This window comes from Schistocerca cancellata, chromosome 5 (assembly GCF_023864275.1).
Source record: "Schistocerca cancellata isolate TAMUIC-IGC-003103 chromosome 5, iqSchCanc2.1, whole genome shotgun sequence".
Lineage (NCBI taxonomy): Eukaryota > Metazoa > Arthropoda > Insecta > Orthoptera > Acrididae > Schistocerca > Schistocerca cancellata.
Window position 1 is genome coordinate 440,187,820 of NC_064630.1, and position 22,023 is coordinate 440,209,842.

Here is a 22,023-nt window from a genome sequence, read left to right on the forward strand (position 1 = left end):
CGGTCCCAGGTCGACGGGCACGTGCACCTTCCGTCGACCACTGTCGACAACATCGATGTACTGTGGAGACCTCACGCCCCACGTGTTGAGCAATTCGGCGGTACGTCCACCCGGCCTCCCGCATGCCCACTATATGCCCTCGCTCAAAGTCCGTCAACTGCACATATGGTTCACGTCCACGCTGTCGCGGCATGCTACCAGTGTTAAAGACTGCGACGGAGCTCCGTATGCCACGGTAAACTGGCTCACACTGACGGCGGCGGTGGACAAATGCTGCGCAGCTAGCGCCATTCGACGGCCAACACCGCGGTTCCTGGTGTGTCCGCTGTGCCGTGCGTGTGATCATTGCTTGTACAGCCCTCTCGCAGTGTCCGGAGCAAGTATGGTGGGTCTGACACACCGGTGTCAATGTGTTCTTTTTTCCATTTCCAGGAGTGTATATTTCAAGGAAAACGCAATAAATGAAAGTCACACATCAAGTAAACGGAGTAAGACGTATGTACACTTTAACAGTCAAATCATAACTGAGTCCCAAGTCTAGCGGCCGCTGGCTGGCTGGCCGCTTAGGTGGTAGTGCTGCTGCTGCATGGCTGGCAGACAGCATCTCATGTAGAGGACGCGTGTAACTGCACAGCAGCACTTTGAAAGATCGGCGATTCACAACACATTTCTCCCCTTTGAATTTTTCACACAGGTCTTGATGGGGGTGGCCTGTAGATTGCTAACGTCCATAGGTGTTGTTTGACTGGCTGTAAAGTCTCGAGGAAGAGGCTTACTGTACGGACAAAAGTGTCCCCGATGATAATGGGTTGAGATGACAGGAGACGTGGGGGTCAAATCTGCTGCAGTCCCTTGAACCAATCTGCCCATTGTGGCAAGTCCGTTGTTATAACAGGAGACATGGGTGATGTGTCCACGTCCATAGGAGGAGGAGGCGAGTAGAGTTGCTCCGACAGATGATGGACATCTGGTTCCTGCATGGTCACGTCTCCTGGTGGCGTAAGTTCTCGTGCTGGCACCGATATGATGGTGAGAGAACTGCGTCGTGAGAAATGAGAGATTAAAGTATTCCGAGCATCAGGTAGAGCCGAAGGTGATGTAGCGAAATCCGGAACAGGCGTTGCCGGCACACGAGACCGAAGCTGGTCTGAATGACGCACTGCAACACCCGTGTCCGTCTGGATTTCATACAGGCGTCGGCCACGGTGTCGTAAGATGCGGCTAGGATTCCATTTTGGCCGCCTGCCATATCCCCGTACCCATACGAGGTCATCGTCGGTGAACCGGCCAAGCGAAGACACACGTGGCCGTGAGGTGGAAGGCCGCAGAAGATGAATTAGCGTGCGGGTCTGTCATCCATGTACGAGCTCAGCCGGGCTGTGGTCGCCCATGGGGGTGAAACGGTAAGAAGCCAGTAATTGGAGAAGCGCATCATCAGCAGCAGAAGAAGTCAGGAGTTTCCTCATCTGAGCCTTAAATGTTCAGACCATTCGTTCAGCCTCACCGATTGACTGTGGATGGAACGGAGGGGCCGTGGCATGCATGACACCGTGACGGGCACAAAAATCCGCAAAATTGGAAGAGGCAAATTGCGGACCATTATCAGTAAAAAGAGTAGAGGGAAGGTCTTCCAAGAGAAAATGTAAGCTAGAGCATTGGTGGTTGCCACAGTGGTAGGCGACGTGCAACGGACAATGAAAGGAAAGTTAGAGTAGGCATCAATAAAGAGAAGCCAATAAGTACCTAAAAAAGGTCCCACGAAGTCAGCAATGATACAAGTGGCAACAGTGGAGAGTGGGGTACACACCTTGTCCCACTACTGGCATTTACCTGAAGCGATTTAGGAATCCATATAAAACCTAAATCAGGATGATCTGAATGAGTGAACCACCGTCCACCCAAATGCGAGTTCAGAAAATTACATATCTAAAAGTTCATGAGATATTTCGAAACTCACAAAGATCATAAAAAAAGAAAAACAAACAGAATTCGAAGCACTGTCCTCCAGACGAGAAAAATGCCCGGAATTTTCGGTGAATTTCCGATGTCCTACAAATGGTAGTCTGGAGATGCTCTAAAGCATCCTACCCGTCTGAACCAGAGGAGGCTGCTCTGCTTTGACTTGTCTCTGAACCCTCGAACAAAGAAGACATCACGGACTGTCTGATGTCACGGAACTTTCTGTAGATACACTGCTCTGCCCTAGTCTTGTTCGGACCAGTCTGTAGAGAATCTTATGCTCTCCCCCGCAAACGATGTCTTGTGACTCTCACATGTCACGGAACTTTCTTTGAATGGAGCATTGTGATTGGATTTACTGTATTTGCCCACCAAATTGCTGCTGTTGGTATGGAAACACAGTCCGCCACTTTCAGCAGACGCACAAATTAATAGAATTTCAGCGGCAAACTATTTCGTAAGAATCGAGAAACATACAGCAGTCATATTGCACTAACAGGTAAACCATGCATAAGTGGTGTACAGTTCATGAATGGTATGAAGTACGGTATAGTTGCCAATGTTTGGGGACTCCTGCATGTATGTCTAGCATCAGGGCGTCGTCACGAAGGCCAAAACAGCCCTACGTCCTAATTACAGATCATGTTACTAATTACCATGGACCCGATATCAGCCTCCTTTGAACTCGTGACCCTCAAACAAAGCACCAAGTGGCGGCATTCAGTTGACCTGGAAATTACAGAATCGCTTCATGTTTGTATTTCTCAAGAGGCCACTCCCTGTTTGTGTGAACCAACGTCCCGAAATGTGCAAACAGATGCTCTCATCTCCCCTCAAAATACTGTGTTCATGTTGAAATGAAAAATAGGATTAAATAATCCACTAGCACTACCCTATCAAATTAATTGTTTAACAATTTACAGGAGTCAAACAGATCGCTTAAGACACTCACCTCCACCTTACAATCATCCTTCCAAACATATTTTCGACGTTTGACAACCACACAAAGAAGATTATGTCAATCAAATTTCCGCCACAGATACAGTGTAGCACTAAATATACCAGAGGTCTTGTATGCACCCATGTTTGAGAGCACAAACAGCCTCCTCCACCACGACGTTTCCACTGAACATATCGGGTGAAAAAAAATCGAAACGATCACATGAACTGGCGATCACGAAGCGCGCACCTTCTGATAGGTGCCGTGGTCGCGTCATCCGCTGCATGCAAGGACATCACACCGTCTCACAAACGCCGGTATTTTTTTATTCCGTTCATTCTCCACCTCTGACAAGTCTCAGCAAGCACCTCATGCTTCTCCTGGACCAGCTGTTCTCAGCTTGCTCGCAGTCATCTAATAACTTGTCTGAGCCAGCTCCTCCTGCAGTGGTCAGTCTCAGCTTGTTCACCATCCAGCCCCCTTCCACAGCTGGATAGAGTAAGCCAGCTCCAACTCACCCACTGACAAGCTGCTCTAAAGACTACTACCACTGTTACTTATACAGGTAAGGATTTATGTATGGTTAATATGGACATTCATCCACATACACTCCCTATGCTCTTCATCCAGTACAAGGGATGTAATTGTATTCAGGGTTTCTATACGCCTATGGAACCTGCAGCAATTGCATGCTACCAGCTCCCATAGACCAATAGATGCCACACAGTATGCAAACTCCCATTCCATTATTTTATGAATGGAGTTACACTTCTCCCCCTTGCACTCATGCCTATTGCTACTGTCTAATCACTGGTTTCAGCTCAAAGCTTGTACGAGGATGTGTCAAATGAAAACCTTAAATTTGTAACAACAAATTTAAAATTTCGCGCCGTTATGCTGTAAGTTGGTAGGCGTGCTACAAACAGTGTGCAGAATGTCCTGTAGGTGGCAGTACAGTGCAGATGCACACAGGTGTAGCACACTGAACAGAAGGGTGTCGAGGTCCATGTACATGACACTTATTCCAGCCCCGATGACGTAAGCAGCCCGTTTCTGGGGATACGCTGTGCCCACACACCTGCACCTTCTGCAGATCATACAAAACAAAGTACTCAAAATCGTAAGCAATGCTCCACGATACACATGCATCGCGGACCTTCACCGGGAATACCGACTTGAGACTCTCACGGAGGTAATCCACAAACTCACCACAAGACTATACAGAAACTCCAGACATTCGCAGAACCCATTTATTCTGAATCTGGGGAACTACGACCACAACCATAGGTGGACATATAAAAGATCAAAAGGCATACTTGTAAGGACCTAACATCTATGGCCAAGTACACGAAAACAACGGTCCAGGTGAGCCCCTGTTAATCAGCCACCATTACTGGATATCCACACTTGCCGAATAACTGGCACCACGCAGGGTGGCCGTACTGTACACTACATGCAGACAACGCAGGGTGGCCGTACTGTACACTACATGCAGACAAGCTACACCCCCCCCCTCCACACACACACACACACACACACACACACACACACACACACACACAGTAAGATGGTCTATGGCTGATCTCCCACTAATATATAACGATCCTGATTGTTCCAGGAATGCAGCAGCTGCAGCATGATGCATGATACCCACACTAACAAACCCAAACTTGCATGAACTATCGCAGCTAGTAGTAAGCACTACTGCTCTTACTACCCATCCCACTGTCAGAGAGCTTCTTTTCCCACGGCACAAGATGTTCGTCAGTGGTGGAGCCAGTGACAATGTCGTCCTGGTAATTGATACACCCAGGGACAGTGAGCAATAATCGTTCCAAGAATCGCTGAAAGAGAGCAGGGGTGCTGGCAACCCAGAATGGCAATCATTGGTATTGATAGAGTCCGAAAGGCGTGTTAAGGACCAGAAACTGCCGGAAGCAGCGTCGAGAGGAAGTTCATGATAAGCTTCTGACAGGTCAAGTTTAGAAAAATACTGGCCTTCAGCAAGTTTAGTGAACAATTCTTCAGGTCGAGGCATAGGGTAAGTGTCGATAAGTCATTGAGCATTTACAGTGAGTTTGAAATCGCCACAGAGACGAATATCACCATTTGGCTTAGCAACGACAACGACGGGAGAGGACCACTCACTGGAAGTGACAGGAAGCAAGACCCCTGAAGCAGTGAGACAATCCAGTTCCAGTTTGACCTGATCACGAAGGGTCACAGGAATGGGCCAAGCCGGAAAAGACTTAGGCCAAGCAGTGGGTTTGAGCGTGATATGAGCTTCAAAGTCGTTTGCACGGCCTAATCCAGGAGAAAAAAGGGATGAAGATGTCGACTACAAGGAATCCAGTTGAGCATAAAGAATAGCATCAGAGACGATATTGATATACGGAGAACCCAAAAACGCGAACGGCATCGAAACCAAAAAGATTCTCCGCGTCACTATGGTCGACCACAAATATGGAAACAGTGCAAACGACAGATTTGTAAGATACCTCAGCGTGAAATTGTCCCAAGAGAGAAATCTTCTGTTTATTGTAAGTCCGTAATTGCCTAGTGACAGGTGACAGGATTGGAGAACCCAACTGAAGATACGTCTGAGAATTGATGATAGTGGCAGCAGAACCAGTATCCACCTGCATGCGAACATCTCGACTAAGTATTTGGACAGTGAGGAATAACTTCCCCGAAAGGGAAGAAGTACAATTGACAACAACACAGAATCAGAATCAGAATCAGTGTAATGTTCATGAACATCATGTATGCGGTGGATTTGCAAACGGATGACACATGACCTCTTTTTTTTGCGTTTGTGACACACGGCCCAACGTTGTGGACAATCTTCTCGTTAATGTTTTGTAAAACACAAAAGTTCGTCCCTATCGAATGCCAGACCAGGGCCCATGCGAATGCAAGACAGTGCTTCAGCATTCACATGTTGAGCCGTCGGCCAGAAATGAATCTCATAATTGAAATGAGACAAGTAAAGAGCCCATTGCTGGCGGCGGTGTGCAGCCCTGTCGGGAAGTGACGTTCATAGATGAAACAAGGAAACAAGTGGTTTGTGATCCGTAACAAGATGAAATTTGACTCCATAGAGAAAAACACCAGACTTAAGAAGAGCATAAATACTGGCCAAAGCTTCTTTTTCAATTTTAGAATACTTTTGTTGGGCATCCGTGAGCGTTTTGGTGGCATAAGCAATGGGTTGTTCAGAACCGTCAGAGAAACGGTGCGCAAGGACTGCACCGACCCCGTATTGAGAGACGTTCGTGGCAAGAATAAGATGTTGGCCAGGTCGATAAGTAGCCAGGCACGGGGCCTGTTTCAGCATAGTCTTCAATTTCTGGAAAGCCGCATCGCATGACGCGGACCAGTGAAAAGGCACGTTTTTATGCAACAGGTGATGCAACACCTGAGCCACCGAAGCAGCAGACGGTAAAAACTTGTGATAGTATGCCATTTTCCCCAAGAAGGCCTGCAGTTCCTTAACAGATGTAGGGCGAGGAAGGGCATCGATCGCAGCGAGTTTGCTGAAGCAGACGAATACCATCCCGAGAGAGTTGAAACCCCAAGTACGTGATAGATGCCTGAAAAAATTTCGATTTCTGAAGATTACACTTAAGACCGGCAGTCTGAAAGGCATGAAAAAGTGTGCAGAGATTTTGAAGATGTTCGTCAGTGGTGGAGCCAGTGACAACAATGTCGTCCTGGTAATTGATACACCCAGAGACAGTGAGCAATAATTGTTCCAAGAATCGCTGAAAGAGAGCAGGGGCGCTGGCAACCCAGAATGGCAATCGTTGGTATTGATAGAGGCCGAAAGGCGTGTTAAGGACGAGAAAGTGTTAGTGTTGTTTTAACGTCCCGTCGTAAGGACGAGAAACTGCCGGAAGCAGCGTCGAGAGGAAGTTGATGATAAGCTTATGACAGGTCAAGTTTAGAAAAATACTGGCCTTCAGCAAGTTTAGTGAACAATTCATCAGGTCGAGGCATAGGGTAAGTGTCGATAAGGCATTGAGCATTTACAGTGACTTTGAAATCGCCACAGAGACGAATATCACCATTTGGCTTAGCAACGACAACGACAGGAGAGGGCCAGTCATTAGAAGTGACAGGAAGCAAGACCCCTGAAGCAGTGAGACGATCCAGCTCCCGTTTGACCTGATCACGAAGGGCCACAGGAATGGGCCGAGCCCGAAAAAACTTAGGCCTAGCAGTGGGTTTGAGCGTGATATGGGCTTCAAAGTTGTTTGCACGGCCTAACCCAGGAGAAATAGGGACGAAGATGTCGTCGACAAGAATTCCAATTGAGCGTAAGGAATATCATCAGAGACGATATTGACAGAGTCATCTATGGAGAACCCAAAAACGCGAACGGCATCGAAACCAAAAAGATTCTCCACGTTACTATGGTTGACCACAAATATGGGAACAGTGCGAACGACAGATTTGTAAGATACCTCAGCGTGAAATTGTCCCAAGAGAGAAATCTTCTGTTTATTGTAAGTCCGTGATTGCCTAGTGACAGGTGACAGGATTGGAGAACCCAACTGTAGATACGTCTGAGAATTGATGATAGTGGCAGCAGAACCAGTATCCACCTGCATGCGAACATCTCGACCAAGGATTTGGACAGTGAGGAATAACTTCCCTGAAAGGGAAGAAGTGCAATTGACAGACAACACAGGATCAGAATCAGCGTCATGTTCATGAACATCATGTATGCGGTCGGATTTGCAAACGGATGGCACATGACCCTTTTTTTTTGCATTTGTCACACACGGCCCAACGTTGTGGACTATCTTCTCGTGAATGTTTCGTAAAACACCGCGGACATGCAGGAAGGTGCCGTGGGTTTTGCTGCAGTTTCTTAGAGGTTTGTTTACGGATAAGCCGTGGCTGCACTTGGGAGCATACTACGGCCACGTCGGCCGGCAGGGACACACCACACGCTTCGTCAACATCGCACAGAAGTTGTATTTCCCCGACGTCGCCCCATGCCTCTATTTGCGCTCCAGCAGCGCGAGAAATTTCAAAAGACTGAGCGATGGATAGGACTTCATCTAGAGTCGGATTTGCTAACTGAGGGAACCTTGCCTAACTTCTTTGCCGGGCGCCAATCGGATAATAGCATCCCGTTCCATGAAATCGGCGTAGGATTCTTTGTGAACTTCAGTAACAAATTGACACATTCTACTGAGGCCGTGAAGTTCAGCAGCCCAAGCGCGATAGGGTTGATTCGGTTGTTTTTGACAACGATAAAAGGCAACACGAGAGGCTACTACATGCGTTTGCTTTTGAAAATAGACGGACAGAAGTGAGCACGTTTCAGCAAAGGACAAAGACGCAGGATCTTTCAAAGGAGCCAATTGCAACAACAAATGGTTCAAATGGCTCTGAGCACTATGGGACTTAACATCTGTGGTCATCAGTCCCCTAGAACTTAGAACTACTTAAACCTAACTAACCTAAGGACATCACACACATCCATGCCCGAGGCAGGATTCGAACCTGCGACCGTAGCAGTCCCGCGGTTCAACTGCAACAACAACCGATACATTTGAGGTGAAATCTATGAAAGGAGCAGAGACTTACATGTTTGTTCGTCAGCAACATGAAATGCCAAGACGTGCTGTCGAAGACGTTTTTCGTAATCAGGCTAGTCTTCCGCCGTCTCGTCGTAAGGAGAAAAAGTAGGTAGAGACAACGACGAGAGACGCCCTGCATTTGATACCGCGACGAAATCACGAATCACATTTGTGAGAAGCGTTTGCTGTTCTATGAGACCTTGCAATAGTTGCTCTAAAGTAGCTATGGAAACAATGGACAAGTAACAATGGAAAAGAAAAATCGCAACCTCGTCGCCAATTGTGATAACTTTTTAAGTTGAACAAATATATTTCAAGGAAGACGCAATACATGAAAGTCACAGATCAAGTAAACAGAGTATTTGCATACAACCTGGCATGCCTCACATACGGTACATGCCATTATGAGGAGGTACTATGCAGGACAGTGGGGTCACTCTCTCAGCATACCACAAGAGTAAGGAGCACTAAATATAAGTGTAGACTAGAAAGGTGCAACACTCCTGGTGATAAATTCTTAAATTTTGATAATTTATTTTCTTTGGTGAACTTTACAGTGCATACTGATTCCTGTGTAGAGCAATGCAACAGAAGCTTTGCTAATTGTTCACTCTTAGTAAATATTGTAAATACCTTCAGGCACCTAGGATCAAAAATAACATCAAAATGTGACTGCAATCAGTGCACTTAAATTTATGACTGGGTCTTGACTTGCATGTGTGAGAGTGTAACTCAATCTTGATGTCATAGGATTCTCAATACAACTCCAAGATTGCTAAAGAACCAGGCTGGGCATCAGTTTTTGAATTCTGAAAGTAGTTCTATTGTCTAAATTAATTTTTCACAGTCAGATAATATAGACGTTGCTTCTGTAAACAAAACCAACGTTGCCTCTCTCATAGCTTCAACCATGCCTCTTAAATATTGTACCAGTAATGCATTACACCTGTTTCCATCGGTAATTTTATACTTTTCATAAAAATACAATTCCAGTTAGATTAATTAATTAATTCTAAGATGACAATATCATTGAGAATTTTCAAAGCTCTTGGGAGGACGACGGTTCAATCCCGGGTCCGGCCATCCTGATTTCGGTTTTCCGTGATTTCCCTAAATCACTCCAGGCAAATGCCGGGATGGTTCCTCTGAAAGGGCACGGCCGACTTCCTTCCCCATCCTTCCCTAATCCGATGAGACCGATGACCACGCTGTCTGGTCTCCTTCCCCAAACAACCAACCAACCCACCAAAGCTCTTTACGAGATAATAATTTCATGACTCCATTAACATTCCAATGTGAAATTACAAAAAACTGATTACAGCAACAATGACAGGCAAAAAATAAAAATTACATAGTCATGAAATAAATATTGCTAACAGTTTCTCTGCTATTTTATTGTTGTGACTCGCCGGTCTTTCAAAGTGCCGCCGCGCAGTTATGCGCGTCCTCTACATGCGGCGCTGTCTGCCAGACATGCAGCAGCCGCGCCACCTAAAGCGGCCAGCTAGCCAGCGGACTCAGTTCTGATTTGACTGTTAAAGTGTACACACGTCTTTCTCTGTTTACTTGATATGTGACTTTTATGTATTGCGTCTTCCTTGAAATATATTTTGTTCAACTTGAAATTATCACAATTGGCGCCAAGGTAGTGATTTTTCTTCTCCATCGTTGCCCCACATGTTTCCATGGCTACTTCACAACAACTACTGCAAGGTCTCATAGAACAGCAAACACTTCTCACAAATGCGATTCGTGATTTCGTTCCAGCATCAAATGCAGGGCGCCTCTCGTCGTTGTCTCTACCTCATTTTCCTCCTTATGACGAGACGGCGGAAGACTGGTCTGATTACGAAAAACGTCTTCGACTGCACTTCTTGGCATTTCATGTCGCGGACGAACAAACATGTAAGTATCTGTTCCTTTCATGGATTTCACCTCAAATGTATCGGTTGTTGTTGCAATTGGCTCCTTTGAAAGATCCTGCGTCTTTGTCCTTTGCTGAAATGTGCTCACTTCTGTCTGTCTATTTTCAAAAGCAAACGCATGTGGTAGCCTCTCGTGTTGCCTTTTATCATTGTCAAAAACAGCCGAATCAATCCTATCACACTTGGGCTGCTGAACTTCACGGCCTCAGTAGAAAGTGTCAATTTGTTACTGAAGTCCACAAAGAATCCTACGCCGATTCCATGGTATGGGATGCTATTATCCGATCGGCGCCCGACAAAGAAGTTAGGCAAGGTTCCCTTCAGTTAGCAAATCCGACTCTAGAAGAAGTCCTATCCATCGCTCAGTCTTTTGAAATTTCTCGCGCTGCTGCAGCGCAAATAGAGCCATGGGGCGACGTCGGGGAAATACAGCTTCTGTGCGATGTTGACGAAGCGTGTGGCGTGTCCCTGCCGGCCGATGTGGCCGCAGTATGCTCTCAAGTGCAGCCACGGCCTATCCGTAAACAAACCCCTAAGAAACTGCAGCAAAACCTACGGCACCTTCCTGCATGTCCGCGGTGTTTTACGAAACATTCACGAGAAGATTGTCCACAACGTTGGGCCGTGTGTCACAAACGCAAAAAAAAGGGTCATGCGTCATCCGTTTGCAAATCCGACCGCATACATGATGTTCATGAACATGACACTGATTCTGATTCTGTGTTGTCAATTGTACTTCTTCCCTTTCGGGGAAGTTATTCCTCACTGTCCAAATACTTAGTCGAGATGTTCGCATGCAGGTGGATACTGGTTCTGCTGCCACTATCATCAATTCTCAGACGTATCTACAGTTGGGTTCTCCAATCCTGTCACCTGTCACTAGGCAATCACGGACTTACAATAAACAGAAGATTTCTCTCTTGGGACAATTTCACGCTGAGGTATCTTACAAATCTGTCGTTCGCACTGTTCCCATATTTGTGGTCAACCATAGTAACGTGGAGAATCTTTTTGGTTTCGATGCCGTTCGCGTTTTTGGGTTCTCCATAGATGACTCTGTCAATATCGTCTCTGATGATATTCCTTACGCTCAATTGGAATTCTTGTCGACGACATCTTCGTCCCTATTTCTCCTGGGTTAGGCCGTGCAAACAACTTTGAAGCCCATATCACGCTCAAACCCACTGCTAGGCCTAAGTTTTTTCGGGCTCGGCCCATTCCTGTGGCCCTTCGTGATCAGGTCAAACGGGAGCTGGATCGTCTCACTGCTTCAGGGGTCTTGCTTCCTGTCACTTCTAATGACTGGCCCTCTCCTGTCGTTGTCGTTGCTAAGCCAAATGGTGATATTCGTCTCTGTGGCGATTTCAAAGTCACTGTAAATGCTCAATGCCTTATCGACACTTACCCTATGCCTCGACCTGATGAATTGTTCACTAAACTTGCTGAAGGCCAGTATTTTTCTAAACTTGACCTGTCATAAGCTTATCATCAACTTCCTCTCGACGCTGCTTCCGGCAGTTTCTCGTCCTTACGACGGGACGTTAAAACAACACTAACACTTTCTCGTCCTTAACACGCCTTTCGGCCTCTATCAATACCAACGATTGCCATTCTGGGTTGCCAGCGCCCCTGCTCTCTTTCAGCGATTCTTGGAACAATTATTGCTCACTGTCTCTGGGTGTATCAATTACCAGGACGACATTGTTGTCACTGGCTCCACCACTGACGAACATCTTCAAAATCTCTGCACACTTTTTCATGCCTTTCAGACTGCCGGTCTTAAGTGTAATCTTCAGAAATCGAAATTTTTTCAGGCATCTATCACGTACTTGGGGTTTCAACTCTCTCGGGATGGTATTCGTCTGCTTCAGCAAACTCGCTGCGATCGATGCCCTTCCTCGCCCTACATCTGTTAAGGAACTGCAGGCCTTCTTGGGGAAAATGGCATACTATCACAAGTTTTTACCGTCTGCTGCTTCGGTGGCTCAGGTGTTGCATCACCTGTTGCATAAAAACGTGCCTTTTCACTGGTCCGCGTCATGCGATGCGGCTTTCCAGAAATTGAAGACTATGCTGAAACAGGCCCCGTGCCTGGCTACTTATCGACCTGGCCAACATCTTATTCTTGCCACGAACGTCTCTCAATACGGGGTCGGTGCAGTCCTTGCGCACCGTTTCTCTGACGGTTCTGAACAACCCATTGCTTATGCCACCAAAACGCTCACGGATGCCCAACAAAAGTATTCTAAAATTGAAAAAGAAGCTTTGGCCAGTATTTATGCTCTTCTTAAGTCTGGTGTTTTTCTCTATGGAGTCAAATTTCATCTTGTTACGGATCACAAACCACTTGTTTCCTTGTTTCATCTATGAACGTCACTTCCCGACAGGGCTGCACACCGCCGCCAGCAATGGGCTCTTTACTTGTCTCATTTCAATTATGAGATTCATTTCTGGCCGACGGCTCAACATGTGAATGCTGAAGCACTGTCTTGCATTCGCATGGGCCCTGGTCTGGCATTCGATAGGGACGAACTTTTGTGTTTTACAAAACATTAACGAGAAGATTGTCCACAACGTTGGGCCGTGTGTCACAAACGCAAAAAAAGAGGTCATGTGTCATCCGTTTGCAAATCCACCGCATACATGATGTTCATGAACATTACACTGATTCTGATTCTGATTCTGTGTTGTTGTCAATTGTACTTCTTCCCTTTCGGGGAAGTTATTCCTCACTGTCCAAATACTTAGTCGAGATGTTCGCATGCAGGTGGATACTGGTTCTGCTGCCACTATCATCAATTCTCAGACGTATCTTCAGTTGGGTTCTCCAATCCTGTCACCTGTCACTAGGCAATTACGGACTTACAATAAACAGAAGATTTCTCTCTTGGGACAATTTCACGCTGAGGTATCTTACAAATCTGTCGTTTGCACTGTTTCCATATTTGTGGTCGACCATAGTGACGCGGAGAATCTTTTTGGTTTCGATGCCGTTCGCGTTTTTGGGTTCTCCGTATATCAATATCGTCTCTGATGCTATTCTTTATGCTCAACTGGATTCCTTGTAGTCGACATCTTCATCCCTTTTTTCTCCTGGATTAGGCCGTGCAAACGACTTTGAAGCTCATATCACGCTCAAACCCACTGCTTGGCCTAAGTCTTTTCCGGCTTGGCCCATTCCTGTGACCCTTCGTGATCAGGTCAAACTGGAACTGGATTGTCTCACTGCTTCAGGGGTCTTGCTTCCTGTCACTTCCAGTGAGTGGTCCTCTCCCGTCGTTGTCGTTGCTAAGCCAAATGGTGATATTCGTCTCTGTGGCGATTTCAAACTCACTGTAAATGCTCAATGACTTATCGACACTTACCCTATGCCTCGACCTGAAGAATTGTTCACTAAACTTGCTGAAGGCCAGTATTTTTCTAAACTTGACCTGTCAGAAGCTTATCATGAACTTCCTCTCGACGCTGCTTCCGGCAGTTTCTGGTCCTTAACACGCCTTTCGGACTCTATCAATACCAATGATTGCCATTCTGGGTTGCCAGCACCCCTGCTCTCTTTCAGCGATTCTTGGAACGATTATTGCTCACTGTCCCTGGGTGTATCAATTACCAGGACGACATTGTCACTGGCTCCACCACTGACGAACATCTTGTGCCGTGGGAAAAGAAGCTCTCTGACAGTGGGATGGGTAGTAAGAGCAGTAGTGCTTACTACTAGCTGCGATAGTTCATGCAAGTTTGGGTTTGTTAGTGTGGGTATCATGCATCATGCTGCAGCTGCTGCATTCCTGGAACAATCAGGATCGTTATATATTAGTGGGAGATCAGCCATAGACCATCTTACTGTGTGTGTGTGTGTGTGTGTGTGTGTGTGTGTGTGTGTGTGTGTGTGGAGGGGGGGGGGGTGTAGCTTGTCTGCATGTAGTGTACAGTACGGCCACCCTGCGTTGTCTGCATGTAGTGTACAGTACGGCCACCCTGCGTGGTGCCAGTTATTCGGCAAGTGTGGATATCCAGTAATGGTGGCTGATTAACAGGGGCTCACCTGGACCGTTGTTTTCGTGTACTTGGCCATAGATGTTAGGTCCTTACAAGTATGCCTTTTGATCTTTTATATGTCCACCTATGGTTGTGGTCGTAGTTCCCCAGATTCAGAATAAATGGGTTCTGCGAATGTCTGGAGTTTCTGTATAGTCTTGTGGTGAGTTTGTGGATTACCTCCGTGAGAGTCTCAAGTCGGTATTCCCGGTGAAGGTCCGCGATGCATGTGTATCGTGGAGCATTGCTTACGATTTTGAGTACTTTGTTTTGTATGATCTGCAGAAGGTGTAGGTGTGTGGGCACAGCGTATCCCCAGAAACGGGCTGCTTACGTCATCGGGGCTGGAATAAGTGTCATGTACATGGACCTCGACACCCTTCTGTTCAGTGTGCTACACCTGTGTGCATCTGCACTGTACTGCCACCTACAGGACATTCTGCACACTGTTTGTAGCACGCCTACCAACTTACAGCATAACGGCGCGAAATTTTAAATTTGTTGTTACAAATTTAAGGTTTTCATTTGACACATCCTCGTACAAGCTTTGAGCTGAAACCAGTGATTAGACAGTAGCAATAGGCATGAGTGCAAGGGGGAGAAGTGTAACTCCATTCATAAAATAATGGAATGGGAGTTTGCATACTGTGTGGCATCTATTGGTCTATGGGAGCTGGTAGCATGCAATTGCTGCAGGTTCCATAGGCGTATAGAAACCCTGAATACAATTACATCCCTTGTACTGGATGAAGAGCATAGGGAGTGTATGTGGATGAATGTCCATATTAACCATACATAAATCCTTACCTGTATAAGTAACAGTGGTAGTAGTCTTTAGAGCAGCTTGTCAGTGGGTGAGTTGGAGCTGGCTTACTCTATCCAGCTGTGGAAGGGGGCTGGATGGTGAACAAGCTGAGACTGACCACTGCAGGAGGAGCTGGCTCAGACAAGTTATTAGATGACTGCGAGCAAGCTGAGAACAGCTGGTCCAGGAGAAGCATGAGGTGCTTGCTGAGACTTGTCAGAGGTGGAGAATGAACGGAATAAAAAAATACCGGCGTTTGTGAGACGGTGTGATGTCCTTGCATGCAGCGGATGACGCGACCACGGCACCTATCAGAAGGTGCGCGCTTCGTGATCGCCAGTTCATGTGATCGTTTCGATTTTTTTTCACCCGATATGTTCAGTGGAAACGTCGTGGTGGAGGAGGCTGTTTGTGCTCTCAAACATGGGTGCATACAAGACCTCTGGTATATTTAGTGCTACACTGTATCTGTGGCGGAAATTTGATTGACATAATCTTCTTTGTGTGGTTGTCAAACGTCGAAAATATGTTTGGAAGGATGATTGTAAGGTGGAGGTGAGTGTCTTAAGCGATCTGTTTGACTCCTGTAAATTGTTAAACAATTAATTTGATAGGGTAGTGCTAGTGGATTATTTAATCCTATTTTTCATTTCAACATGAACACAGTATTTTGAGGGGAGATGAGAGCATCTGTTTGCACATTTCGGGACGTTGGTTCACACAAACAGGGAGTGGCCTCTTGAGAAATACAAACATGAAGCGATTCTGTAATTTCCAGGTCAACTGAATGCCGCCACTTGGTGCTTTGTTTGAGGGTCACGAGTTCAAAGGAGGCTGATATCGGGTCCATGGTAATTAGTAACATGATCTGTAATTAGGACGTAGGGCTGTTTTGGCCTTCGTGACGACGCCCTGATGCTAGACATACATGCAGGAGTCCCCAAACATTGGCAACTATACCGTACTTCATACCATTCATGAACTGTACACCACTTATGCATGGTTTACCTGTTAGTGCAATATGACTGCTGTATGTTTCTCGATTCTTACGAAATAGTTTGCCGCTGAAATTCTATTAATTTGTGCGTCTGCTGAAAGTGGCGGACTGTGTTTCCATACCAACAGCAGCAATTTGGTGGGCAAATACAGTAAATCCAATCACAATGCTCCATTCAAAGAAAGTTCCGTGACATGTGAGAGTCACAAGACATCGTTTGCGGGGGAGAGCATAAGATTCTCTACAGACTGGTCCGAACAAGACTAGGGCAGAGCAGTGTATCTACAGAAAGTTCCGTGACATCAGACAGTCCGTGATGTCTTCTTTGTTCGAGGGTTCAGAGACAAGTCAAAGCAGAGCAGCCTCCTCTGGTTCAGACGGGTAGGATGCTTTAGAGCATCTCCAGACTACCATTTGTAGGACATCGGAAATTCACCGAAAATTCCGGGCATTTTTCTCGTCTGGAGGACAGTGCTTCGAATTCTGTTTGTTTTTCTTTTTTTATGATCTTTGTGAGTTTCGAAATATCTCATGAACTTTTAGATATGTAATTTTCTGAACTCGCATTTGGGTGGACGGTGGTTCACTCATTCAGATCATCCTGATTTAGGTTTTATATGGATTCCTAAATCGCTTCAGGTAAATGCCAGTAGTGGGACAAGGTGTGTACCCCACTCTCCACTGTTGCCACTTGTATCAAAGATGGCGGCGATGACGTCATCCAAGATGGCGCCCTGTAGACTTGGAAACAGTTCATGACATCATCCAGGATGGCGAATTTGGGTGGGAAGGTAGATCAACTGGGCTCCCTCCACTAACCTAACCTCCTATCCCCTCCCCCCAGAAAATGGTGGGAAGATCAAATTCAATGAGGATAATGCAACACACCACAGCTTCCTATACTAACCTAAGAAAATGGCGGGAAGATAGGTCACTTAAGCTACCTCCACTAACCTAAGTCATCAGACCACCACCTCTTCCTAGGGATTGGAGGGAAATTTGAATTTTGGCAGTAAAGAAAGGCCACTTGGGCTATCTCTACTAACCTAAGAAAATAGCAAGAAAGAAAGGGTACTTGGGCTACCTCCGCTAACCTAAGTCATCCGACCGCCACCTCTTCCTAGGAAATGGTGGGAAGAAAACTCAACCTGTGCTGTACATCAGTCTTTATTGTCGGTCTTTATTTAAACAATTAGAGGCAGTACCTCCATCCAGTATGTTTACCATAAGGTCCAGAGTCCAAGTAACCTAGTACATAGGACCGCCATCAGAGTCCACTGTCATTCGTTCTGTGACATAGTCCAAGATGGCGGTCTGGGGTGGGGGAAAATGGCGGGAAACAGTGTGTTTGCCACAAGGTCCGGGTCTAGTACACAGTACCGCCACCAGAGGGTGCTGTCGATCCTTCCATGATGTAATCCAATATGGCGGTCTGGTGATGTTGAGGAAGGGTTTCGTAACAGGAAATTCAAGGGTATATTGTTTATTTATAAGAAACAATTGGGGGCGGGGTTGGATTTTTCTTGCTCATCATTCCTGCTGTTTGGAAACATGTAGGCCTCATAAGAAATAATTACATAGAGCAAACATGTTGCATAACCTAATGTTCGGCACTGTACTCTGGGTGTCTTAACCTAATGTTTGGTCCTTTGTCAGCACTTAACCTGTTGTTCTGTTAAGTGGTTTTCCATGTCACCCCCATATCCATAAACTATTGTACCACCTTTAATACCAGATTAAGTAATTAGTTGTCCTCCCACCATTTTCTGGTACACTTCTCGAATTTCACATACTTTTGAACGCCATTTCTGGCGCATTCTTCTTTGTCACCCACCCCCTTAAACTATTGTACTGCATTTTACATAAAAATTATTCAAATTAACCTAGTGTTCTCCACTTAACCTGCTGTCCTGCTCCATGTCACCCAGTCATGACACCCTCCCATTAACTATTGTACCACTAACACCATGTTGATATAAAAAATTTATGCAAATTAATGAAATCGATATTTCTCACATGTATGGGGTAGTTTTTTAAATTCGTGGCATCCTATTGGTCGGTGAATCAATGGAATATAATTTAAACGAAAGATTGCTAGTAAAAATAACATCCCACCACTCAACATCCGGCACTCTGCCACCTCCACCGCCGCCGCCACCAATGCCACCGCTGCAGCTGTCCCAGGGGCTGACCCTGCCCTGGCCATGGCAACCACAGAATTGCTCTGGCGTCCATGGCCGCCCTCCCTCAGGCTAGGGGGTAGGGCTGCAGCAACCAGGCTGATTGCAGCAGCCCGATTCCGCAGTGTCTCCTCCTCCACCATCAAGTCCTCGCCGATCACGTGAGGTACAGCACACACACTTGTCCACCTCGCCACAGAACTCCAAGGTGCGCTCACACTGATCCAATACATGAAACGCCTCTGGGCAGCATGTGTGTTTACCGTTGCTGACACTATACCTGTGAATACTGACGTCACAGATTGCACTATAGAAATCCTTTCCAGATTAGCACAGGCTGCTTTCTCCTTAGCGATCCTAACGGGACATATGAGCTGCATCCAGCCATACTTACCTGCCCCAGTGTGACTGATGCATCGCTGCAAAATGTCCACATGGTGACTCACCATCTAAAAGGTTCTCAATGTTATACTGATATCACATGTCTATGTAAAATAGAAGCCATGTCGACCTCTCGGAAATTGTGTAGTGTACCAGAAATAGTTAATGGTCGGTTTTTTAGAAGCTTTTATGATGTCTCGGCTTGTTTGCATGGAAATTATTGTCCTAATAGAACATGTTTACGAAAATAGCGCGGAATAACACCAAATGCATTCCTCCTGATGGTCCTAACGTGGCACCCCGTCTATAAAGTCTTACCCTTCCTGCTTTCAACATACACAAACGTTCTCATCGCTATGTAGAGACTCCTATATCCCAGCACAAAGGATGTCTTGTGAATGAATCGAGCATTATGTTTGGCTCATGTCGAATTTACCCTCCGAATTACTGATGCCGCCTTTTTTTCTTCTTTCTGCGGATGAGACTTCCAACCACAAAAATCTATTTCATACAGATAGTCATATTGCACCCACAATTAAACCTTGCAAAGTGCCCTACATATCGTCAAATACGAAAAGGCTGTTACTCAATTACACTGCTATCCGACTGAGGACAGGAGCTTGTATATTAGAGCGTGAAACTGATCTCCAACCCAGCAATATATCACCGTGTACCGTGTCGATCCGGTAAACATACAATTTGTATCCTGCACCATACAAAAATCGCCCCCTTTACATCATTCGTATAGCTATCAACCACCAGATGCTCCTTCATATACTGCAAAGACAGACAGTACCGTTTATACTCCTTGCAGCACTAGATATTTTCCCACAGCCGATGGTCACAAGTCATCCACGCCCAACGCATGACCAGAACACCCTCAGTGGACCGAAGCCACTCTCACAATTGTTCTACAGATATGGGCTCATTCCCCCTCAGCACAAACGCATTACTGTTTCTGGTCTGGACGTGCTTGCTTGCTTCTCTACACCTATCTCCAGACTCTGGAAATACAAGAACACATTTATTTTCACATGGTTTGCCATAATATTATACCAATTTCGCTGTACTTCTTGATATCAAGCACACAGCAGTATCCTACTGATCACTCGCACAAAATAATTCTGAAGATACAGACCCCAAATTATTTCTCTACAAATCCTAAACTTCGAGGTGGAGCGTGCTGTAAACCACTTAGTAACTAGAAACTTATCCCCTCTGTGAAGACCTTTATGTGAGAACACGAAAAAAAAAAAGATGAAACTGATATTTCCTCTTGTGAATACTGATGTCGGTGATGTAACAAATTTCAAATCATCCCTATAATTTACAAAGTCAACTAAGGTGTTTCTCACTTCTAGAGAGAACCAGCAAACGTGTCTTCCAGACATCTTTCATCTGCTAGATGCACCCACCACAATCGATGTTCCCTCAACTAAATAAAGGTGCGAAATGCACAGAAGCAGTCAACCGGGCAATTTACATGGAAGGGAATAATGGTGTAGCAGAAACACACATCCATATTGAATCTTCTCAGAAATATCCACGTGATCACGAAAGCTATCCAACACATACTAAGTATTAGTTCACTATTGGGTCGTCTAGAGGACAATACGGTTAAGTCAGCTACATTCCTACACTTCAACAGGCATTCAGACAGCTCCTAAAGTTAAGGGGAAACATGAATCATTCCCACCACAGGTCACCGGCACTGCACACAAATCACGCTTTGACAGAATCGTCCTAGGAAAAAAACTAATCTGTCTCCTATTACATCAGCCCTTGCACTAGTCTTAATCTGTTGTTGATGTCTTGTTTCCAAAACTGCAAATGGATTCTCATCCACCCATACATGACTGTTGTGAAAATTCTTCACTCCATTCCTGGTAAACTTTGCTTCATCAATAAATAGTGTGGTAGACAGAGGATGTTGGTCTTGAGTGTTGTCCTCAGTAACCAAATACAAAAACCTTTCTGGACTGAAAATATGTTTCAATGAGACCTTGCAATCTCTGAAGGTACCATGGATAAAAGTGTTGCTCTCGAAACACTTTCCACACTGTCACATGACTCACATTCTCAGTTTCTGCTATTTCTCCGGTACTGCTGCCATTATTGTCCTCCGTATAACGAAGTACTTTATCTTTTAAATCAGGTGGTCTAACATTATTTGCTCTGCTATGATGAAATCACCTTCTCACAAAAGAATCTATCCCCACAAAATATGCATGTATTCTTTGAAAAGGTCTTATTGTTTGGTAAATATCTGTCAGGAAATCTTTCAGCGTACAAATGTCTGACTTCAGACACACCATAATTCACAAGTTCATACATGAGGTGCAGGTCCACCATGTGCTGCTTATATACCTATTAGCCAGAGAAGTACAGTACACACTAGTCCAATAAGAATACGTCACCCTTCAGCTTTGGCCACTAGCTAAGATATTACCTAATGGGTATTCTTCTGAGTAGCTGTTTCTCTACCCAGCTTGCTATATGAGCAAACAACATGTAACTTTACCTAATGTTCCTCATACCTTAGGTAACTGGGCTATGCACGACTTTGTTTAAAAAGAGCAGCTCGATAATGTCATAGGGTTGAGCCATAACATACATGCTTTCATGCCCATCAGCTAACTCACTGCAAATAACAACCTGTGGTTGTGATCCTGCAATGAAATAGGCTATGTGTTGGCTCAAACTGTGAATTGATGGACTAAACAGCAAGATTAAATAAAATATAAATGAATAATTACTAAAAATAGTTCTATTCCAGTGTCTTTAATTGATGTAGATGACACCAGAAAATTATGTTGAATAATGTTTATTCAAGAAAATAAATCTCAGTTAAATGCCAAGTGGTGCTATGATAATGAGATGTAACACAGACAGGAAGATACACTTCAACAGGCATTCAGACAGCTCCTAAAATAAGGGGAAACATGAATCATTCCCACCACAGGTCACCGGCACTACACACAAATCATGCTTTGACAGAATCGTCCTAGGAAAAAAACTAATCTGTCTCCTATTACATCAGCCCTTGCACTAGTCTTAATCTGTTGTTGATGTCTTGTTTCCAAAACTGCAAATGGAGTCTCATCCACCCATACATAACTGTTGTGAAAATTCTTCACTCCATTCCCAGTATTCTTCGCTTTATCAATGAACAGTGTGGTAGACACAGGGCGTTGGACTTAGTTT